This window comes from Bos javanicus, chromosome 7 (genome assembly GCF_032452875.1).
Source record: "Bos javanicus breed banteng chromosome 7, ARS-OSU_banteng_1.0, whole genome shotgun sequence".
NCBI classification, from domain to species: Eukaryota; Metazoa; Chordata; class Mammalia; order Artiodactyla; family Bovidae; genus Bos; species Bos javanicus.
Genome location: NC_083874.1, coordinates 108,550,397 through 108,574,537, shown reverse-complemented (window position 1 = coordinate 108,574,537; position 24,141 = coordinate 108,550,397). Strand labels below are relative to the sequence as shown.

The 24,141-nt window shown below is 44.9% G+C and overlaps 1 long non-coding RNA gene across 1 annotated transcript; it reads right to left on the bottom strand.

Annotated features, from left to right (window-relative positions):
- Positions 1–2,742: 2,742 nt before the first annotated feature.
- Positions 2,743–20,668, bottom strand: LOC133251747 (uncharacterized). Its single transcript, XR_009737771.1, has 5 exons — positions 17,008–20,668; positions 16,114–16,185; positions 6,554–6,655; positions 6,176–6,334; positions 2,743–5,417 (listed from the first exon to the last, which is right to left on the bottom strand). It is a non-coding gene; the product is annotated as an uncharacterized LOC133251747 (long non-coding RNA).
- Between the last annotated feature and the right edge of the window lie 3,473 nt (positions 20,669–24,141).

Sequence of the window (24,141 nt, the reverse complement as noted above, 5' to 3'; positions counted from 1 at the left end):
CTGATTAAACGCATTCTTACTCCTCCGGCTTGTGTATGAAAATGCCACTCTTGTCTGTCCCGTTAAAGCGCAGAACTTTTCTTCCCCCAAACCGACACTGGCCCTGCAAGCCATCGGCCTCCACACTGAGATCAGGATTCCCACCACATTCTCTTCTGCGGCAGAAGTAACAGAGCTAATTACGCATCACTTCTCTGTTCACCTACTACATCCGAACGCTTAGCAAATGTATGTTCCTTCATATGACGTACGTACATTCACGAGCCACATGGACACACACACACACACACACACACATCACCCACTCTCCTCCTTTCTACAGAGTCTTCCTGTGCAGCAAGAGCTGGCCTGTCCTAGAGTCCAGGTGCAGCTCGCACCTGGCATGGGAGGGATGGGAGGAAGGAGCTTAACCTGCATTAACCACCTACTAAAGCATATAAACTTCAGGCATGCATTACCCTAGTTAACACTTGCAGCAACGCTCTGAGATGTGTGCTGTGTCACAGATACAACGAAAGGAGCTCAGCGTGGTAAGGTCGCTCCCGGCCAGTGTCCTGGCTGGGACAGAGACCTTCCTTTCGCCCTAAGTCTTCGCTGCAGTCCCGCCTATGCATTCCTCCTCCCCCAGGCTTCCTCCTCAGTCGGAAGAAACTTCTGAAAGGTCGGGAAGGATCAGCACTGGCCAGCCCTCACGGCCACGGCGGAGTCTCCTCCTTGAAAGCCTCCACGGCCAGGCCGTTCCTGGGGCCGGGAGGGCCTGGAGGAGGGAAATCCCAGCCGTCCAGATTGGCTCCCGATCCACCGTCTCACAGGCCTGGGGAGCGTTTAATGGGGCCGATTCGGACCAGTGGAGATTGGTGTTTAGGCTGCTCTCCAAGATCTCTAGGACAGCCAGGAAACGTGACCATTGTTGGCAAGGAGTCCAGCGCTTACTGTGCTTTCATTCTTAAATAAACCTCTCTAACTTTTTTTTTAGTTGCCTTTTCTATTGAAAGTTCTTTCAATTATTCAAATCAATTCAATCAGCATTCATTGAGCACCTATTCTGCGCCAGACACAACGGGAGTATAAGAAGATCACTAAGACACCACAACAGGAACCTGAGGAACTGGGAGGATGCAACCACCCCCACAAACAGTGCTAAGAGGCAAAGGCGAGAGCTGTAACGGAGAACAGACAGAGATAATGGAGAACAGAGAGAGAGCTACGGGACTGCAGACAAAGGAGACGTTCCCGCTGCTTGGGAGGAGAAGACACCGCGGACAAGGAGCTAGCATTTCATACAGACCTTTAGGAATTAGTCAGTCAGAAAGTATTTACTGGACGCACAGCATGTGCCAGGCACGTGCCGAGAACTGGAGACACAAGAGGAACGCAGTCCCGGGCCTCAGGCTCCCGCGTTCTTGCAAACAAGTAGACAACACGCCAGTGAACAGGTTACTTACAGCTTGCTACAGATATGGGGACTGAAGAGCAGAAGGCGCTGACTGCATCACCAGGCTGGGTGGCGCTGGGGGCAGGGCAGGGTCCTGCTTTGGCAAAGGGCGGGGGACGTCGTCGAGAGTTTCAGTGGAGATCTGAGGCACGAGGAAGAACCAGCCATTTGAAAAGTGGGGATTGGAATGAACAAAATCCTGTGGGCCCAAGTGAAAAGTTCTTAAAGAGAAAATTGGGGATTATCAAGAAGGACTCAAGCGCCAGGCAGCTTGAGAAGGAGCTGGAGAAGTAGGTGGGCTTGCAAGGCATTGATCATGAGAAGGAATCTGGATTTTCTCCCAACTGTAGAAAGACTTTTGAAGGGCTTCAAGCCAAGCGGTGGTGTGAAGCCAGTTTACACTTTGAAAAGAAAGCCGGGATGGAGCACCGCGTGGAGAACGGGCTGGAGCTCGGGGGGTAAGCAGACTGCAGCGGCGGTCTCTTTGGGGCAGCGTGCTTTATAGCAGGGTGAAGCTGGGAGATGGGTAGATAAATTTGGAATACATTTTAGAAAAAGAAACGACAAGAATCAGTGGATTGAAGTAGCACAGAGCGTGTAAGGAGACAAAGCAACATAAGCGAAGATTCAGAGGAGGAAAACGGGGGTCCAGGGGGTCCGTGTGGGCTTGCTTGAGCCTGGAGGAGCCTAAGTCTTCCTTGTAGCAGAGTCCTGGGTCAGCAAGTAACACCATCCTCACTCTTAACTGCGGCTTTCCTTCCCGCCCCCCAACTCCACTCTGCACATAAACTTGCTGTAATAAAAGGTAAAGGTCGCAGAGTTCACAGACACCTCAGCAAACAGCAAGGCCATCATCCCCCAGCATCAGTCTATGTGATACTTGTTATACTACATGCTTCTTGAACAAAGAAAGGGGTTTTGTGGCCAAGGAAGTTTGGAGACGACTCTCACACCCCTTTCCTGGACGGCTACAAAGCATATCGGCACACTAAAGACTTGGAGTTTTTTTTAACACAGCTGTTTCCATACTGTTAACAGTGAACCCACTGTTTCCACACCTGTAGGCTTTGGGTCCCTTAGTCCATAGAACAGCCTCAGGGATCCTGGGGAGCCACTGACCTGGCCCACAGGACCAGCTGAATAATTTGCAGGGCTCGGCGCGAAGTGAAAATGCCGGGCTCTTTATTCAAATATCGTCAAGAATTTTCCAAGCCAGTGAGAACAGAACACTGACCCAAGTGTAGGACCGTTTAAACGTAGCTCCAGGACTTCCCTGCTGGTCCAGGGCTGAGACTCCAAGCTCCCAGCACAGGGCGCCGGGTTCTCTGCCTGGTTGGGAACCCGATTGCACACGCCACAGCGAAGACAGAAGATCTATGGCCACAACTAAGACCCAGGGCGGCCAAGTAAATATATATTAAAAACAAACAAGCCAAGCAAAAAACAGCCAAACCACAGGGCTCGGAGGGACGACAAAAACCCCGTACAACCGTGAAGCCAGCCTTCTGGAGGCACGTCATCTTCCAGCCAAGGAGGAGGAACAAACCCAGAGCACCAAAGCGGCCTGCCCCAGGATCTCACGTAAGGTCAGAGGAGGCCCTGGGTCTGCTCCCCGGGCCCTGTGATCGCTTACAGGTTGCAGGCTGGCTTCTGCAAGATGAGGCAGATCCCCTGAGAGGCGGCTCTCCCTGCTCGGTCGTAAGGGACCTCACTCCCGAGCCGGGCACAGCCGCGCCGTCTCTGGCCATGACCCGCTTGGCAGGCCCCCTGCCCCCTTGAAGGACCAGCCCCTGCACAGCTTGCTCCAATTCGCTACTCAAGCCAAGTTCCCTGCTCTTTCTAGTCATCACCCTGGCTTACTGCAACTGGTCACAGAACCTAATTACCACTCTAACAGCAATGTGGGGCCAGAACCCGGTTTATAGAGATTCTGTGGGCTGTCTAACTAGAGATGAGTAACAAAACCAGGGTAGCAGGGCAGAGGAGAAGACCATGATTATCTGAGTCTCCCCCTGTTTGTGAGAAAGAGACAAATATTTCCTATCCATTTTCCATAAAACATGTGACACGGTATTTTATACACAGCAGGGACCCAAGAAAGAAAGAGCTTTTCCTCCAGTAAAGGCAGGGAAACTAAAGCAGTCAATGTGGAAACAGAACGAGCAAACTGAAAAACAATTCCAGTGCCTGGTGAAACTCTAAAGTAGGTGATGCCTGGTTCTCCAAGAATAAACTCAGGGAGGCCCTCAGGGAGAGGATACGAAAGAGCTCTGGAACAGACCTCCTGAAATGACAGGCTTAGGGAGAAGAAAGGAAGAGTTTCTGCTGTTTATCCCGCTCTGCTGGTCAGCGCTCTGCAAAGAAACAGACCCGGGAGAGTCTACCGACCTGTCCACACCCAGGGAGAGGGACCAGAGGATCGTGGCTCATGTTACTGTGGAGACTCACAGGTCTCAAGTCTACAGGGTGAGCTGGCACACTGAAGAACCAGAAGAACCAATGATGTCACTTCTGATGCACAGGCCAGCAGGCTCAAGACCCGGGAAAACACGAGGTGGGAACTGCTGGGGACAACTGTGTGGAAAGGACTTTTCTAGGAATGCTGTCAGCACAGAAGAGCAAAGCTGAGAGATGAGGGCAGAGAGGAGCTGAGCGCTGGTGACGTGGTCTGATGCTCCGACTCAGCTTTGCGCGAACATTTTAGTGGCATGAGTTACGAGTTCCATTGCCTGTGTTTCATTTCATGCTTAAGTTGCCTTAACGTTTTTTCTTCTACACGCGATCAGTCCTAACATGTGCCGTGAGCACATTATGCTCAAAAGAGCAAGCCAAGGGAGTGGCTCCCTTATCGAAGGAGCAGTGAACTGGCCACCTCTGCTGTCCAAACGTTCCCTTTGAGGAAGTTATAGGGTCGCTGAAGTGTGTGAGTGAGCTAGACTTAGCGGGGAGGTTGCAGCGAAGTCTATGAACTACTTCCCTCACACCATTAACTGGAAATCATTCTGTTCCTGCAATTCCAGCCATCACTTTGACCATGCAAATCACCTGGTGTAATCTGATACTCGCAGGTACAGTGTACCATCAGGGCTGGGATTGGAAGAGGGAACATAAAGCTTAAAATTCCAGTTCCTATTGTTGGCCCTAAGTGTGGGGCTCTGGATAGTTGCAGGGAAAGGTTAGCAGTGCTGGCTGAGGCTCCCTGATGTCCCCGAGAGGGTGAAATGAGAGGCCCTGATCCAAGCCGGAAAATTAATGAGCGGCTCCTACATCCTGAGCAAGTGCAAACCCACTCACGCCAAGACCAAAAAACAGAGAGAACGCCCTCCTACTGCTACCCTTCCTGGCTCAGGACCCTGCGATCAGGAGGGACCCCTGCTCCAGGCTGCTCCTAAGCAGCAAAGGAGTTAGCGCAGCCCAGAGTCCCAGCCTTCTGGGCGCTGCCCTAGAGTCCGATCGCCCCCTGGGCGTCTCAGCAGGCTGAGGGCCTGGCACGCGCGGGTCTCAGCAGGCTGACGGAAAGCACACCACCCCCTGAGCATCTCAGCAGGCGGAGGGCCTGGCACCCGCAGGCCCCTGGAGCTCCCGAGGCCAAGGCTCCCTAACCCTAACCAGCGTGGCTCGTCCCTGCAGCTCCGCGGGCGGTGACGGCCGTAAGGACCAGCTTCCGGCGTCCCCCGAGGAGGACAGAGAGGTCGGTCACTCATCGAACTACCCAGCTGTCCGTGCAGCCGCCCAAGGGCCTATCTTCTCGTATGCTCGGCTGTGCAGCCAGGACCCAGGCACCCCAGACACCCGAGGGCTGCCGAGAGGGAAGAACACCGGCTCTCAGCACAGCGCGCACAGGGGCTCCGCAGTCTCGGTGGCACCTCCTCGGGGTCTCCTCCTGCGCCAGGCATCCGTGAAGACCGGGAAAAGTAGCTGTTTCAGGTAACGAACAGACACCCACACTGAGTCTCTGTAATCTCAGTTTTTAGGATTTTCCCTGAGAAAAAAAACAGCCTGCGGTGAGTCAGCTTCATGTTATTAGGATTTGGATGGAGTGTTGTGTAGAATGCTGAAAAACTGGAAATACCCTAAGTGTCCACCCATAAAGGAATAATCACATAAATTTCAAATATAATGCAACCAAATAGGGAAAAAAACTCATAAAACTTTCAAATATATTGATAACTTTTTAAAAACTAATGGTATTAAAATAACTTTAAAGTGCTAAAAACTATGATTCTAAGACTATGTAAATAAATATAATAACATGCAGCGAGAATGTAAGTAATTTTTAAAGGAAATTTTTTTTCTCAGTCATCTACAATGAATGCATGTTGACTTTAAAGACAACAGCAACATTTTCAAGTGTTGAGGAATTTTCCAGAGAAAAAGGAAAATTCATTTCTTTTGTATACTTGACTTTCAGCCAGGAGGAACAGAAAAAATTATACATTCAAGAGGAGTGCATTGAAGTCTCCTGTTCCCAAAGCTTCCCTGGTGGCTCAGAGGGCACAGCATCTGCCTGTAATGCAGAAGACCCGGGTTCAATCCCTGGGTTGGGAAGATCCCCTGGAGAAGGAAATGGTAATGCCCTCCAGTATTCTTGCCTGGAGAATCTCATGGACAGAGGAGCCTGGTAGGCTAATAGTCCACAGGGTCGCAAAGAGTTGGATGTGAGTGACGACTTCACTTTCTTTTCTTTCTTTTCTCAAGGCAACCCCAGAAAAGGTGGTCCCTCAAGCTCCTACCACTTACTCAGAAAGACAGTCGCTGAGTGTGGTCTTCCTGGGTCTTCCACGGTCTGACTGCACGGAGAGCTCCAGCAGCTGCTGCGCTGGGGGCAGGCAGCAACACCACTCCTCGGCAGGGCTTCCGCTCCCGGGTCTTCGGGCAGCCTTTCCCAGCAGGGCCAACCTCACAGAATAAGGGAGGCTCAGCGGTTACATCTAAGCATGCTATGATATCAGACTAGATGCTGAGGAGCTGGGTAAACCTGGGCCTGGCCAACAGAGACGCCACCTGGAGCCTGCCAGGGCAAGGGCCTGTGCTTTGGCGTCTCCCGAGCGGGGTGAGCTCCAGGCTCCCCTCCTCTCGGCCCCCTGCTAGTTGAGGGACGACAGCAACACTGCTTACCTTCCTTGAGCTCGGCATCCTCAACTATAAAAGAGAAATGTTCATCTCTTCCTCCCGGGGTCGTGAGCAGGGCGTACAACCAGGCAACACTCGCCGGTTCGGCTGTATTGATTGAGAAAATATGAAAACCTTTCAGTGCAAGTTGGTAAATAATCACTGCCCGAGTGTCTGCAGGGTTCCCCATGGCCCCGGTCACACGTCTCCATAATCCTCCAACTAAGGACTTCCGGGTCTGTTCAAGGGTGCCCTTTGAATTATCTGTGAAGCCATCTTATTGGTTTGTTAAATGTTTTGAATACCATCTCTTGTTGTGGGAATTAAATATGAATGAGGTGGTCCACATCCATGAGATTACAGACTGCAGAGATTTGCAGATTTTTTTTTTGTATATACTTTTTTTGTGTGTATATACTTGCAGTAACTGACGCAGGTCAAGAGGACCAAGATACCTCCTCTAAAAAGGTGAGGAGTACTTGAAGAGGAATACTTGAAGGGTAAGAGACCTCTGAATAGTAAGACCTAAAAGCAACCCTCCTCGCCTTTGATCACCGCCTATCCCAAGTCAGAGGAGTGGGCAGCTTCGACCTTTCAGTAAACCTCATTATGTAATCACCAGAACTGACCTTCCTCAGTCTTGTTATTTTGTATGTGAAGAACAGAACTAGTTTTTTCACACTAGTTTCTCTACAAGGCCTTAGATTTTCATAGCTCACCTGAGAGTTTCTGACACTGATAAAGTTTAACTGTTGAACTTACGGTCTATCTGGTTTCAGGGCTGGGCTGCCAACCCTTCAGAAAACAGAGGCTCTAAGAGGAAAAGTCTTAATTTGTGATTTTATGATTGTGGTCTTCTCTCCAGAGGCATTTTGTCCATTCCTTACAAAGAAGACCCAGAGCAGGCTTCCCAGAGATATTTCATGAGAGTGGTCAATAAATAAGGTAGACAGCATTCATAATGGATAATTCACACATACTTTTCTCCAAAGCATTTTGTTTGCCCTTTTATGAGATAACATTGAGAAATCTGGATACTGATAGTGACACAAGTTTGTTAAGAAAATGTATTGTCTAAATGTATTGTCTAATATTCTAGAAATATGCACATTACTGATACCAAAGTGAATACAACTTATACAGAATTACTTCTTTCTTATTCTCGATGAAAATGTTACCAAAAATAACGTGACGTTAAACTAGGCCAGTTTCCAGAGGCATTGTTATTTGGCTGGAGTGAGAATTACACTAATCCAAGTATATGTAAATGGGATAGAATTCAGACACTTTTTTCACATATTGGGTTTCCTGTTAAAAATGTGACTATCTTACTGCTGTCTGTTCTGCTCATTCCTGGTACTAATAAAGTCCTGGGGAAAACAGAACAATCCAAATTCTTGTGTGCCCGTGTCTATTTTTTTGGCACTTAATTCTTCACACCTGCTCTACTCATTTGGAAACCTGATACCCAGAGGCTCCAGGGCCCCTAAAGACAGTCTCCTGAACCAGCATGGCTCTTCCCTCAGGATCAGCAAGCCTCGTGAGCCTCACACCCAGACACGGATGAGGGCAACCTGCACTTTTGCAGGTGATCCTGTTGGTGACAAAGGACAAATCAAGTCTCCGGGAAGACTCATCTGCTAGCTTTTTCTGATGACTTCTATTTCAAGGTCTTCTCTCTCTAATTAGCCTCCCCAAATGGACTGTTTAATGCATAACTAATCTTGAACTTGCTCTTTTCTCTGACTGGAGAGAAAATTGCACTTCATTTTGTGGAGCTATGGAGCTTGTGTCGCACATTTAACAAGGAGTGATATTTTAGAATTCTAGATGGCAGCTGTTCAGAGTTTCCTCATTGGCAATTACTAATGGTGAATATATAAACCCTCTTTAATAGGCAATCTAACCAAAATTTTTCTAAATATTTAGCTTCTTAAATTCAAATTATTTTCTAAAGAATATTAGTCTAATGTGAACAAGAAACATTCTTTTTAGGATTCAGAGGAAAGTGGAAAGCATTTATAGCCTTTATCATGTGGCCAAATAAATCACTGATCACAATAAAATACAGTGTGCTGATTTTAACAGCTTCCTATCTATGCGTTAACATCATTTTACCCATTTCTATTATTTTCTTTTAAATATTTATCTGAAAAAACCATACTTGTTGTTTTACCAAGGTAATTTTTTAAAGCTTGTTTTTATTTGCTCTTCTACTACAAGAAGTGGAACAAAATGAGCACACACAGGCTGAAATACTACAAACGAGTAGAGTTCACAGCACGATTCTTTCCATGCTCGGGGCTTCCCCTTTGTGGCCAGCGCACAACATGGTCTCTCCTGTTCTTACGAGCACACAGAGCTCCCTTGCGCAAATAAGAATCTATGGACAGAGAGCCCAGGCTATCGAAGAAACTTCTAAACTTTTCTCTCTAAGACATACAGTCCTCGCCTTTCCGATAGGACGATGAGTTGACTAGAAAGTGGGAACAGCAACTAAAAATCTTCAGGTTAGGAGGTGAGGAAATAGCCACCAAAGAGACAATGAACTGGGGAGAGTGACAGTCAAAGAATGGAAAAGAGCGCAAAACAGGTGCTCTAGGACGCCTCCACAAAAGGAGGCTCGGAAGGCGGAAGAGGAGGCCGAGTCCCGGAGAGGAGGAGGCGGGGAGCGCACGCGCACTCACCGTTACACGCACACCGCCCGCCAGCCTGCAGACAGAGGAGCACTCGCCCTCACACACACACCGCCCGCCAGCCTGCAGAGGAGCACTCGCCCTCACACGCACACCGCCCGCCAGCCTGCAGACAGAGGAGCACTCGCCCTCACACACACACCGCCCGCCAGCCTGCAGACAGAGGAGCACTCACCCTCACATGCACCGCCCGCCAGCCTGCAGTTGATCTGTGTGCAGGAGACTCGGAGGGATCTCAGGCTTGGCGTAGGTCGAAGCTCTCAGACAGTAGGCATCCAAAATGATGCGCAGGACTACGTCTGCGAGGCTTGTCACACATGCGGCCCAAACCCAGTCTTGACTTTCTCAAAATAAGGGTAGGGAATGGTTGATTCCCTGGTGGCTCGGATGGCAAAGCGTCTGCCCGCATTGTGGGAGACCGGGGTTCAATCCCTGAGTCAGGAAGATCCCCTGGAGAAGGCATTGGCACCCCACTCCAATACTCTTGCCTGGAGAATCCCATGGGCGGAGGAGCCTGGTGGGCTACAGTCCATGGGGTCGCAGAGTCAGACACGCCTGAGCGACCTTTCTTCTTTCTATGGTCGGAAAGGATTCCTACTAGGTGGTTAAAGGGCAAATGGGCTGTGTTTGGGGAAGACGTTGCTTTCAAAGATGGAAATGCACCACAAGATATCCGGGGATGGTGAGAGGAAGCCGGTGATTGGGACAAACTTGCACCCACATCAAAGGAAAGGTCAGTGAGAGACTGCCAGCAAAGGGAGGCTTCCGGGAAACCCAGGAAACGTTCTGTGGCAAAGCCGGCTTGGGACGTCCACCACTGATCGAGGCCAGTCAAGGAAGACCCCCGCCGCCTCCCTGCCGCCTCGCCTCTACCCCTCCCGCCTGTCAAGGAGCTGAGGGCAGAGGAGAGCAGGCTGGGGGAGTGATGGAGCCCGTCACGCCCCTTCCCCTTCCCACATCGGCCACGGGCCAGAGCTGGAGGAAGGAGAGATTGTAGGTGTGAACAGAATTCGGAGTTTTGACTAGAAATCCAGGTGTTTACATTGAGGCTACTCTACAGATGAAATATTTTCTAGCTATGACCAGAAAGGCTAATGGTACATTTCTCCAATTTTATCTGGGGACAGAAGAGAACCAACCCTTGGAGTGGGTTTGCTGCACCAGTTGTAAGACAAAATAAATTTTAAATTACTTTATGATTGTTCCTTAAAAGACCTGTTTTTTCATTGTAATGGTAACATAGAAATGTACCTAAACAGTTAAACAGATAGGTGAAAGCAATAACTTTAGAATAACTCTAAAAATGAGAAAACATTCCATGGAAGAGATGTAGAATTAGGAAAGACTGAAAATCTGCTGGAGATACAACGAAAAATCTGCAGTGCATTTAGGAAAACATAGGAATGCAACTAAAGGGGCTCTGAATACAGAAAGTGTCTTTTAAAAGAAACTGTTGGTGGGAATATAAATTGGTGCAATCATTATGGAGAACAGTGTGGGGTTCCTTAAGAAACTAAAAATAGAGCTACCATATGATCCAGCAGTCCCACTCCTGGACATGTATCTGGAGAAAACCATAATTTGAAATCATGCGTGCACGCCAATGACCACGGCAACACAGTTCACAAGAGCCAGGACATGGAAGCAACCCAAACGTCCGTCAGCAGAGGAGACGGATGAAGACGTGTTGCGCATGTACAGCGGGATGTCGCTCAGCCATAAATAGTATGAAATAAGGCCGCTGCAGCGACGTGGGTGAACCTAGAGACTGTCACACTCAGTGACGCGGCTCAAAGACAATTGTGATGTGGTGTCACTCGTATGCAGAATATAAAAAATGGTACAAATGAGCTTATTTACAAAACAGAGAAGGAGTCACAGAGACAGAAAAACCAATGGTTATCAGAGCGGGAGTAGGGGAGGAGTAAACTGGAGGACTGGGGCTGACATACATACATCGCTGTATATAAAATATACAACTAACACGGACCCACCATGTAGCGCAGGGGACACTTCTCAGTGCTCTGTAATGACCTGTTTGGGAAAAGAATCTATACAAGAGTAGATATGTACTCATGAATAGCTGATTCATTCTGCTGTGCAGCAAAAACTAACACATTGTAAACCAACTATACTCCACTGAAAGTTTTTTAAAACATTTTAGTAAAATATTACAGCAAAAATGATGAAAAGATAAATTATCTCTGGACTGAAAGCCTAACTTCCTCTTTTATAGGAAGATGAAATAAGAATTCATCATAAGAAAAAAAAAATAATTAATGCAGCTTCAAAAAAACAAACAAACAAAAAAAAGAAAATCAATAAGGAAACACTGGCCATAAATCACATATTATATAAAATGAGATAACACATGTAGATCATTCCACCCAAAATCAGCAGAACACACAATCTTTTCAAGTTACATTGAACATTCTCCATGATAGAGCACATGTTAGGCCACAAAAAAAAAAAATAAGAATTGTCTATGCATGTGGACAAGCACCCAGGCCATCCTAAAGGAGGTCAGTCCTGGGTGCTCATTGGAAGGACTGATGCTAAAGCTGAAACTCCAGTACTTCGGCCACCTCATGCGAAGAGTTGACTCACTGGAAAAGACCCTGATGCTGGGAGGGATTGAGGGCAGGAGGAGAAGGGGACGACAGAGGATGAGGTGGCTGGATGGCATCACCGACTCGATGGACATGAGTCTGAGTAAACTCTGGGAGTTGGTGATGGACAGGGACACCTTGCGTGCTGCGATTCATGGGGTCACAAAGAGTCGGACACGACTGAGCTACTGAACTGAACTGAACTCATGTGGAAGCATTTCTCGGTCAACCCTTAAATCAGAAGGAAGTGACATTTGTGATTTGATGACTGGTCTGTTTGGGGGCCCTGTGTGCCTCCCATATAATTCAGGAAATCGACTTCCTAAGACAAAGTAGCCGCAGGTGGGTCGATTCTCCCAGAACCTCCTCACTGACGTGCGCGTTCCCCGGTGCGGTCTTAGCTCTAGTTGTAACGTCACGCCTGTGCCATCTTCTTCCTCATCTTAGGCTTCCTCTGTCTGCTGTCCCCCATCCCTGCCAGTGATATAGCACACGGCAGGATATGAAGAAATGGGGTCATGTCCAAAGCTCAGCCCTCTAGACACCTTCCTCAGCCATTTCTAAAACCCAGCCTGGCACTGGCTAGATGCAGTGTCATGCCAGCTGTGGAGATGCTCTGAAATACACCCTAGGATAAGCCACTCTTCTGGAACATGTTTGTGCTACGTACTCCAACAGTTAAACCCCAAGGGGCCAGGCCGCTGCGATATTCACATCTGATGACTTGTATTTCTTCTGCTTTCTTCTCTTGGCAACCTCCTCTCAAAAAAGGAAGGGCTTTCCCTGTCTCTCTAAGGGGGAAATGTCCCTTATAGCAAATATCAGTCCTCGCTACAGTAGGGCTTAAGATAAAATACAGTCATCCAGATTCTGTAGGCTTAGCATTTGATTTGTAATGGGAATTTTGGCAAATTTAAACCACCTTCCCCCGCTCCATCTCCCCCAACAGAGCCTGGATTTCAACACTATGATCTCACTGTGAATTTTTTAAAATATGGTTTTCCACTCACTGCCAAGAAATGACTTCTCAGTTTCAAACTCCCATGACACGGTGAAGTCCATCGATCTGTTAAATACAGAGCTACATAGCTACATGATTTCTGGGAATGAAACAAAAAAGTCAGTTTAATGTTTACAAAAATATTATTCCTGTAAAAATTAAAATTTAGACATATCTGCTTGTTGACAACTGTCAGCTAAAAGAATAATTTATGCGAGTATTACCATTGCACGCAGGGTCATAGAGGATAAACTGCTTAAGACCAAATACTGCTGAGTTTCTACACGTTTGGATCACTTGAAGATGCTAGAATCACAGAGACACAGGGACTGTAGGACTCCATAGAGATTATTACAGAGAAATTTGGGACAATGAGAGACGACGTCTCCTGGGAGGCCAGTGAGATGAGCAGTACCCGTTACATCACAGCCTGATCACAAGCTAGCACGATAGCCATATTCTCTATTCCTCACCTGTGTCAGCCTTTTCCTCCAACAAAGCCAGCTACCCCACACACCTCCAGATTCACCAATAGCTCTCCTACATCTGTGTCTTTGCTCTTGCAGTCACTTCAATTGGACTGCCCCCCAGTTTAGGGCTTTAAAGAGCAAAAATCCACCAGAGCTAAGTATCAAAAGTCTTGCCTACTTCTTATATATTTCCACCAATTAAGAGAATCTTGTGTTGTTATCAGAATGGAAACACAGTATTTTGTTACATTGTTTTAAAATTGGACCACAGTGGTATCTTACTTTGAGGGAAAAAGAGAGAGGTCCAATTTATCCTTGCTAAAGTTTGTCTATTCTTTTCAAAAGGACATCTGAGGGGGAGCTGTGAGGCTGAGTCTGGCTCTGAGGAGGGGAAATGGGAGCAGAAACACTGAGCAGGAGGCAGGGAGACGATGGTTGTTGCCATGGCGATGAACACCCAGCCCCGATGGTGCTGTTGCCGGCCTGTGTTACTGAGTGGGAGAAAACCTCCTTCCTTCTGGACTGGTGGAGCTGAGGACAGAAAAATCTGAGTTGACCAATTTAACTCTCCAGTTGAGAGCTTAAATTGTATTTCTACAGATACGGCCAATGTTTATTAAGCATCAGCAAAGTGGTTGGCAATGTGCTGGATATATTAGAAGATCTAATGTGTGTGACCCCAAAAAGTAGGGACTAATATCCCTATTTTAAATGTGAAGAAAGTAAGTTTGAAGTGGGTAAAGAAATTTTTAATTACCTAGTTAAAAAGGCAGGGCTAGGGTTTAAATCCAGGTCTTTAATTCAACTGAATTTACTTTCAATGTAAACCTATTTCTACTAAGCCGCAACAATGCCTGGCAAGTGACAAGGCAGGAAAATCATGTCCATCTGAATAATGCAAGCTTAGGAAATCCATGCTTAACCCAAGCTTGGACACTGTATAGTTTTCCTTCTCTTGCAAGTTTTCTAGGAAAATAATTGACATTAAAGCTTTCTTTCCTTCATTTAAAACTGAATTGGTTTTCTGATAACAAATTAATTAAGAAAGTACCCTATATGACAGCTTTCAGTGTATTTTGCATTGATGTAACAGTATCAGTGATTTATTGACTGCAAACATCATTTTATAGATAATGCAAAAGTCGTGGAATTACCTCACTTGTTCTTTTTCTTCCCAAATAGGAGAAACCTTTGAATTTTTAACAATAATCACTTATTGCCAGTAAAATAAATAATATCAAGATACTAAAGGCCCTAATATTTCTATTCTGATTCCCATCCCTAATCTAAAATAATAAGTTGGCATTTGTCCTTTTTGAACATTTATGGACCATCAGATCAGATCAGTCGCTCAGTCGTGTCCGACTCTTTGCAACCCCATGAATCCCAGCACGCCAGGCCTCCTTGTTCATTACCAACTCGCGGAGTTCACTCAGATTCACGTCCATCGAGTCGGTGATGCCATCCAGCCATCTCATCCTCTGTCATCCCCTTCTCCTCCTGCCCCCAATCCCTCCCAGCATCAGAGTCTTTTCCAATGAGTCAACTCTTCGCATGAGGTGGCTGAAGTATTGGAGTTTCAGCTTCAGCATCATTCCTTCCAAAGAACACCCAGGACTGATCTCCTTTAGAAGGGACTGGTTGGATCTCCTTGCAGTCCAAGGGACTCTCAAGAGTCTTCTCCAACACCACAGCTCAAAAGCATCAATTCTTCCGTGCTCAGCTTTTTCACAGTCCAACTCTCACATCCATACATGACCACTGGAAAAGCCATAGCCTTGGCTAGATGAACCTTTGTTGGCAAAGTAATGTCTCTGCTTTTCAATATGCTATCTAGGTTGGTCATAACTTTCCTTCCAACGTGTAAGCGTCTTTTAATTTCATAGCTGCAGTCACCATCTGCAGTGATTTTGGAGCCCCCCAAAATAAAGTCTGACACTGTTTCCACTGCTTCCCCATCTATTTCCCATGAAGTGATGGGACCAGATGCCATGATCTTAGTTTTCTGAATGTTGAGCTTTAAGCCCACTTTTTCACTCTCCTCTTTCACTTTCATCAAGAGGTTTTTTTAGTTCCTCTTCACTTTCTGCCATAAGGGTGGTGTCATAGCACTTTATAAGTATATGCATATATATATGTTATTTACAGAAATGAATCATGTTATATATATTGAACTGTAATTCTCACTTAAAACATCTTACGACATATACCCATGTCTGTATGCAAGGATTCACTCTACCATTTGCTGAGTAATACTCTATAGGACGATGTGTCCTCAGTGTGGGTCTGTGGAGGGAGAACAAGCAAGCTCTCCGCTGTCTAAGGGCACTAATCCCATTGTGGAGGCTCCACCCCCATGACCTATCTACCACTAATTACCTCTCAAATGCCCAAACGTCATCACACTGGGGGCTAGGGTCTCAATTGTAAATTTTGGGGAGATGCAAACATTTGGTTCATACTACACTGAACCAAGAGACCGGTTTTTAAATTGTGAGTGTTAATATGCATCATCAGAGCTTCTGCAATTTACACTCCTACCAAAATAGGTGAGAGTTCCCATTTCTCTACCTCTTATCATCAACAGTTTTCATCACAACTCATTTCACTCTTTGATAATCTGATAAAGCACCACAACTAAGTTTGGTTTATATATATTTGATTACGCCTGAGGATAGACATTCTTTTTATTTATTGGTGAACCGTGTTTCTCCATTTGTGAATTTACAGTATACATCTGTTGATTTTTCTATGTTAATGTTTTTCTCATTGATTTCCATGAGTTACTTACACATTGTAAATATTAACTCTTGTCTGTCGATACTCCTCCATACCATACTTTCCTGTGGCATCCAGACTTGACCTTTATAATGCAAAGAAAGTGAAAGAAAGTGAAGTTGCTCAGTTGTGTCCAACTCTTTGCGACCCCATGGACTGTAGCCTACCAGGCTCCTCCCTCCATGGGATTCTCCAGGCAAGAGTACTGGAGTGGGGTGCCATTTCTTACTCTAAATTGTTCGGTGTGGTTCCTTGCTTACACAGTCACCCGTTTTACAAGGTACGGTCTATTCTTATCTTATTCAATGTTTAGTTCTCAGCACCAACTACAGTGTCTGGCCCAGAGTTACTGCTCCAGAGCTATTGAGTATATTAATAACATATATATTGCAAATATTTACCAGTATATATTATTTTTCTTTTAACTATTTCTGACATCTTGGCCACACCATTTTTAATTTGTATAATCAGATTTGTCTAATTGTCTTTACAACTCTCAAGTTCTCACCATGCATAGACATGCCTTCTTCAATCCTAAATCTGTATTTTATGTATAGTCTTAACTTTTGCAATTAACTCTTTAACCTGACAATTACTTGTCTGTGTTTGAGTAGATATACAATTTTATTTTCCTCTAAATAAAGACCATGCTATTTATTGAATAATCTACCTCTTTGCCACCAGCGTGAATTGGAACCCTTATCATACTCTATATAAGATGTTACGTCTGTATGTTCTGGTACGTGATAAGGCAAATCTCTATTTTTCTCCTTTGAAACTTTTTTTCCTAGTCTTATTCAGGGACACAGCCAGGTACATATGTTGTGAATTTATCATGTCCCTTTTGAGTCCAATAAATCCCTAGCAAGTAAGCCAATGAGCAGGGCATTGGATCAGAAAAAATTACCTTTCAATCAGGCTGCCTTCAGTAGTTTTCCAGCTTTAAGATGCACAGCTTTGAAAGATCCATAATCATATCTATTGACCTTCTTCACAGAGGCATTGTGAGACAAGAGAGTGCAAATTAACCTGCATATTAAAAGTACTTTACAAATGAAGCTTCTGGGAAGTAAAAATCAGTCGTATTGTTTATTATTGACAAGTATCCCACCCTTTCATCTTGAGAGGATTTACTTAGATTGATTGGAAATAGACAGGTAACCTTCTGTGGTAAATGGTGGCAAATCGCTGCACACGTTTTCCTGCTTTTATTCCCAGTCGTTCTCTACGCTGCCAGTGGATGAGGAATCCCACAGAATGAATCAGATGCCGAAGGGGCTCTGGTCTAGTCTGGTGCTTCTCTCTTTTTGGCAAAGCGCTGTGTCTGCCGCCAATCAGCATAATCCCACAGCCTTTCCTTCTGGAGCAGGATCCCAGGGAGACTGGGGAAGCCCCGTGGGCATCCCCAGACAGGCTGGATTAGGACGGCTGGGAGAGATGGACTGTGAACACTCCATTCCTTTTCTGAGGCTTCTGTAACAAAGTACTGGGACTGTGTGGCTTAACACAACAGAAACGGATCCTCTCACGGTTGCAGAGGCCGACGTCTGAAATAGGTGTCAGCGGGGTCACGCTGCTTCTGGAGGATCTGGAGGAGGAAACCCCTGGAGGAGGAAACTCCTGGTCCTCGGGAGCCTCAGCACTCCTGAGCCTGGGGCCGCTCACTCCAGTCTCTGCTCCAAGGTCACTTGGCTTCCTGCTGGCTATGTTTTCCATTCTGTCTCTTGTGAGTATATTTGCATTAGATTTAGGGCCCATCCAGATAATCCACTTCATCTCGAGTTGTTTAATTACATCTTCAAAGACCCTTTTCCCATTTAGATAACGTTAGCAGGCTCCAGGGGTTAGAATATGGACAAATCTTTCGGCAACCTGCCCCCTCCCCCCACCCCACACCCTCTTCATCCCACTACAGAAGCCTGTATCTTCAGAAGAGATCAGTCTCAGTGGATGCAGGGCTTTACCACTTTGAGAAGTAGCAGGCTATAGCTGATATTAGCCCAGTGGAAGTTCATTACTAAACAGTGGGCATCAAGTTCTGACATCTTTCTCTTTCTAAAATATACATAGAGCGTCTTTCAGATTCAAACTTGACTGAGGTCAAATTCAAAGATATACATTTAATTATTTCCTTCCCACTCCCACTCTAAATCTTGACACTTTACATAGAAAAGAGTCACAAGGGTATCACCAGATTAACACATGCCTTGCTTCAAACGACTTTGATGCATTATTGGAAAGTGAAAGTTACTCAGTCGTGTCTGACTCTTTGCGACCCCAAGAACTATACAGTCCATGGAATTCTCCAGGCCAGAATACTGGAGAGAGAGAGAGTGTGTGTGTGTGTGTGTGTGTGTGTGTGTGTGCGCGCGCACACGCTTGGTTGCTCAGTCGTGTCTGACTCTTTGTGACCCCGTGGACTGTAGCCCGCCAGGCTCCTCTGTCCGTGGGCTTCTCCAGGCAAGAACACTGGAGAGAGTGTAAGTGTGTGTGTGTGTGTGTGCGTGCGCACACGCTTGGTTGCTCAGTCGTGTCTGACTCTTTGTGACCCCGTGGACTGTAGCCCGCCAGGCTCCTCTGTCCGTGGGCTTCTCCAGGCAAGAACACTGGAGAGAGTGTAAGTGTGTGTGTGTGTGTGTGTGTGTGTGTGTGTGTGCGTGCGCACGCTTGGTTGCTCAGTCGTGTCTGACTCTTTGTGACCCCGTGGACTGTAGCCCGCCAGGCTCCTCTGTCCGTGGGCTTCTCCAGGCAAGAACACTGGAGAGAGTGTAAGTGTGTGTGTGTGTGTGTGTGCGTGCGCACGCTTGGTTGCTCAGTTGTGTCTGACTCTTTGTGACCCCGTGGACTGTAGCCCGCCAGGCTCCTCTGTCCGTGGGCTTCCCCAGGCATGAACACTGGAGCAGGTTGCCATGCCCTCCTCCAGGGGATCTTCTCACCCAGGTCTCCCACATTGCAGGTGGATTCTTTACCAGCTGAGCCACCAGGGAAGCCCTGCATTATTGGAACAAGATACAAGTCCCATCGCCAACCTTCTCATCAAATCCTCTTTTCATAAGACAGGATCTCTGGCACTTATCACAAGGCAGCCTGTATTTTCTCCTAAGCAATCCTTCCCCTTAATCGTTCAGGGTAAAGCTACCCCAGGACTGATTTTTAACCACAGATGGCCAAAGACTAAGACTCCCTGAGATTTAAAGTGATTTCTCATCTTCGTCCTGCAATGGAAGACTCTCGCATTCCACAGGTCCGCACGCTGACCACAAGCCCACAATGTGTAGGAGCTGTTGGTGCTGACTTGCAGCTTGAAACTCAGTGGCGTTCACACACTCCTTTTGGGATTTTTTATGTTACTCTTCACTTTCAGCCTTATGTCTTCCCAGAGAAAGCTTCAGGCTCAGGTGGTTTTGGTGGAAGGAAACCCTGGCATTCACAAAAACAGAACAAAAATAAGTTAAACAGGTATTATATTCCCATTCTGAAATATCTTTCTACCCAAAGGTGCCATACCCCTAACATGCAGAAATAGGACTTCAAAAGGTTATTTGGCGAGAGCTGTGAGCGTTGCCATGGAGAACTGGTAAAAAATGCATTTTATTTGATCAGTTAAAATAGCTTTTTGTAAACCAGAAAAAGTGTTTGGGGAATCTTTTAATTTGGAAGCTTGGCAGTATAGCTTTAATGAGCAGATCAGGGGGAAAAAACAGATTTTTTAGGAGTTAGAGTGACTTTTCCAAGGACCTAATGTTACTTTTTGCAGAATTGAGACCAGAATCTAGATTGTCAGGCTCCCTAGTCTAGAGTGCCTTGCACTTCTGCCGCATTTTCCATTCTTTTATGATTAGAATATTCTCAACATTCACTAAAGTGGGGATTCTACATCAAGTGGACTCTATAGTCAGATAGATAAAAGGTCTACTTTTTTCTCTTATGGACCATTAGTAAATATTTTCAGCTTTGTGGGCCATATGGTCTCTGTCACAGCTACTCAACCCTGCCATACAGTAGCCGTAAAAAGTATGTAACAAACGGTGTGACTGTGTTCCATTAAAACTTCATTTGTACAAACAGGCAGTGTGTTAGCTTTGACCTGTGGATCATAGTTCTCAGATCCTCAAGAGACCAAGAGTGGAACTCGATTTCATCAGCCTTCACTTTCCTTTTCTGTAAAATGGGTATAATAACAGTACAGCCTTTATACAATGGCTATAAGTCCTCCTGCCTCCTGAGAAACCTGTGTGCAGGTCAGGAAGCAACAGTTAGAACTGGACATGGGAGAGGAGCCAAGATGGCAGAGAAGTAGGACAGGGAGAACACTTTCTCCCCCACAAATTAATCAAAAGAGCATTTAAACGTCGAGTAAATTCCACAAAACAACTTCTGAATGCCGGCAGAGGACATCAGGCACCCAGAAAAGCAACCCAACTCTTCGAAAGGAGTCCTCTATTGTTCCTTTAATTTTCACTTTTATAACCTATTACTTTGCAAAAAAAATACAAAACCCTATTTTTTTCTTCTTCAGCAAACTTCATATATATATATTTTATAATTTTTTGACCTTTTTTTTTTTCTTTAACATTGTATTTTTGAAATTCCAAACTCTAGATTTTTAATTTTAGCTTTTTGGTATATGCTATCAATTTTGTACCTATAGTTTTTTTTATACTTTCTGTGACTTTTTTTTTTCTTTTTCTCTGTTTCTTTCTCTTCTTCTTTTATATAACATTGTATATCTGAAATTTCAAACTCTACTCTAGATTTTTAATTTATGCTTTTTGGTATTTGATATCAATTTTGTACCTGTATTTTCTTTATAATTTTTGCGACATTGTTTGTTTTTGTTTGTTTGTTTTTTCTCTCTTTCTTTTCCTTCTTTTCTTTAACATCGTATTTTTGAAATTCCAAACTCTACTCTAGATTTTTAATTTTTGCTTTTATGTATTTGTTACCAATTTTGTACCTTTAAGGACCCAATCTTCAGGACCCATTTTTCACTAGGGAGCGAGATTACTGGCTTGACTGCTCTCTCTCCCTTTGGACTCTCCTTTTTCTCCACCAGGTCGCCTGTGTCTCCTCCCTGACCCCTCTCTACTCTACCCAACTCTGTGAATTTCTGTGTGTTCCAGACGGTGGAGAACACTTAGGGAACTGATTACTGGCTGGATCTGTCTCCCTCCTTTTCATTCCCCCTTTTATCCTTCTGGCCACCTCTGTCTCCTTCCTCCTTCTTCTCTTCTCTGTATAACTCCGTGAACATCTCTGAGTGGTCCAGTTGTGGAGTGCACATAAGGAAGTGACTACTGGCTAGCCCACTCTCTCCACTATTGATTCCACCTCATCTCATTTGGGTCACCTCTAACTCCCTCCTCCCTCTTCTCTTCTCCATGTAACGCTGTGAACCTCTCTGAGTGACCCTCACAGTAGAGAAACTTTTCATCTTTAATGTAGATGTTTTATCAATGGTGCTGTATAGAAGGAGAAGTTTTGAAACTACTGTAAAAATAAGACCAATAACTGGAAGCAGGAGGCTTAAGTCCAAACCCTGACTCCAGGGAACTCCTGACTCCAAGGAACATTAATTGACAGGAGCCCATCAAATGCCTCCATACCGACACTGAAACCAAGCACCACACAATGGCCAACAAGTTCCAGGGTGAGGCATACCAAGCAAATTCTCCAGCAACAAAGGAACACAGCCCTGAGCTTCAAGATACAGGCTGCCCAAAGTCACCCCAAAACCATAGACATCTCATAACTCATTACTGGACATTTCATTGCACTCCAGAGAGAAGAAATACAGCTCCACCCACCAGAACACCGACACAAGCTTCCCTAACCAGGAAACCTTGACAAGTCACCTGTACAAACCCACACACAGTGAGGAAATGCCACAATAAAGAGAACTCCACAAACTGCCAGAATACAGAAAGGACACCCTAAACTCAGCAATTTAAACAAGATGAAGAGACAGAGGAATACCCAGCAGATAAAGGAACAGGATAAATGCCCACCAAACCAAACAAAAGAGGAAGAGATAGGGAATCTACCTGATAAAGAATTCCGAATAATGATAGTGAAATTAATCCAAAATCTTGAAATTAAAATGGAATCACAGATAAATAGCCTGGAGACAAGGATTGAGAAGATGCAAGAAAGTTTTAACAAGGACCTAGAAGAAATAAAAAAGAGTCAATATATAATGAATAATGCAATAAATGAAATTTAAAACACTCTGGAGGCAACAAATAGTAGAATAACAGAGGCAGAAGATAGGATTAGTGAATTAGAAGATAGAATGGTAGAAATAAATGAATCAGAGAGGATAAAAGAAAAACAAATTAAAAGAAATGAGGACAATCTCAGAGACCTCCAGGACAATATTAAACGCTACAACATTCGAATCATAGGGGTTCCAGAAGAAGAAGACAAAAAGAAAGACCATGAGAAAACACTTGAGGAGATAATAGTTGAAAACTTCCCTAAAATGGGGAAGGAAATAATCACCCAAATCCAAGAAACCCAGAGAGTCCCAAACAGGATAAACCCAAGGCAAAACACCCCAAGACACATATTAATCAAATTAACAAAGATCAAACACAAAGAACAAATATTAAAAGCAGCAAGGGAAAAACAACAAATAACACACAAGGGAATTCCCATAAGGATAACAGCTGATCTTTCAATAGAAACTCTTCAAGCCAGGAGGGAATGGCAAGACATACTTAAAATGATGAAAGAAAATAACCTACAGCCCAGATTATTGTACCCAGCAAGGATCTCATTCAAGTATGAAGGAGAAATCAAAAGCTTTTCAGACAAGCAAAAGCTGAGAGAATGCTGCACCACCAAACCAGCTCTCCAACAAATACTAAAGGATATTCTCTAGACAGGAAACACAAAAACGGTGTATAAATTCGAACCCAAAACAATAAAGTAAATGGCAATGGGATCATACTTATCAGTAATTACCTTAAACGTAAATCGGTTGAATGCCCCAACCAAAAGACAAAGACTGGCTGAATGGATACAAAAACAAGACCCCTACATATGTTGTCTACAAGAGGCCCACCTCAAAACAGGGGACACATACAGACTGAAAGTGAAGGGCTGGAAAAAGATTTTCCATGCAAATAGGGACCAAAAGAAAGCAGGAGTAGCAATACTAATATCAGATAAAATAGACTTTAAAACAAAGGCTGTGAAAAGAGACAAAGATGGTCACTACATAATGATCAAAGGATCAATCCAAGAAGAAGATATAACAATTATAAATATATATGCACCCAACACGGGAGCACCGCAGTATGTAAGACAAATGCTAACAAGTATGAAAGGAGAAATTAACAATAACACAATAATAGTGGGAGACTTTAATACCCCACTCACACCTATGGATAGATCAACTAAACAGAAAATTAACAAGGAAACACAAACTTTAAATGATACAATAGACCAGTTAGACCTAATTGATATCTATCGGACATTTCATCCCAAAACAATGAATTTCACCTTTTTCTCAAGTGCACATGGAACCTTCTCCAGGATAGATCACATCCTGGGCCATAAAGCTAGCCTTGGTAAATTCAGAAAAATAGAAATCATTCCAAGCATCTTTTCTGACCACAATGCAGTAAGATTAGATCTCAACTACAGGAGAAAAACTATTAAAAATTCCAACATATGGAGGCTGAACAACACACTGCTGAATAACCAACAATTCACAGAAGAAATCAAGAAAGAAATCAAAATTTGCATAGAAACAAATGAAAATGAAAACAAAACAACCCAAAACCTGTGGGACACGGTAAAAGCAGTCCTAAGGGGAAAGTTCATAGCAATACAGGCACACCTCAAGAAACAAGAAAAAAGTCAAATAAATAACCTAACTCTACACCTAAAGCAACTAGAAAAGGAAGAAATGAAGAACCCCAGGGTTAGTAGAAGGAAAGAAATCTTAAAAATTAGAGCAGAAGTAAATGCAAAAGAAACAAAAGAGACCATAGCAAAAATCAACAAAACCAAAAGCTGGTTCTTTGAAAGCATA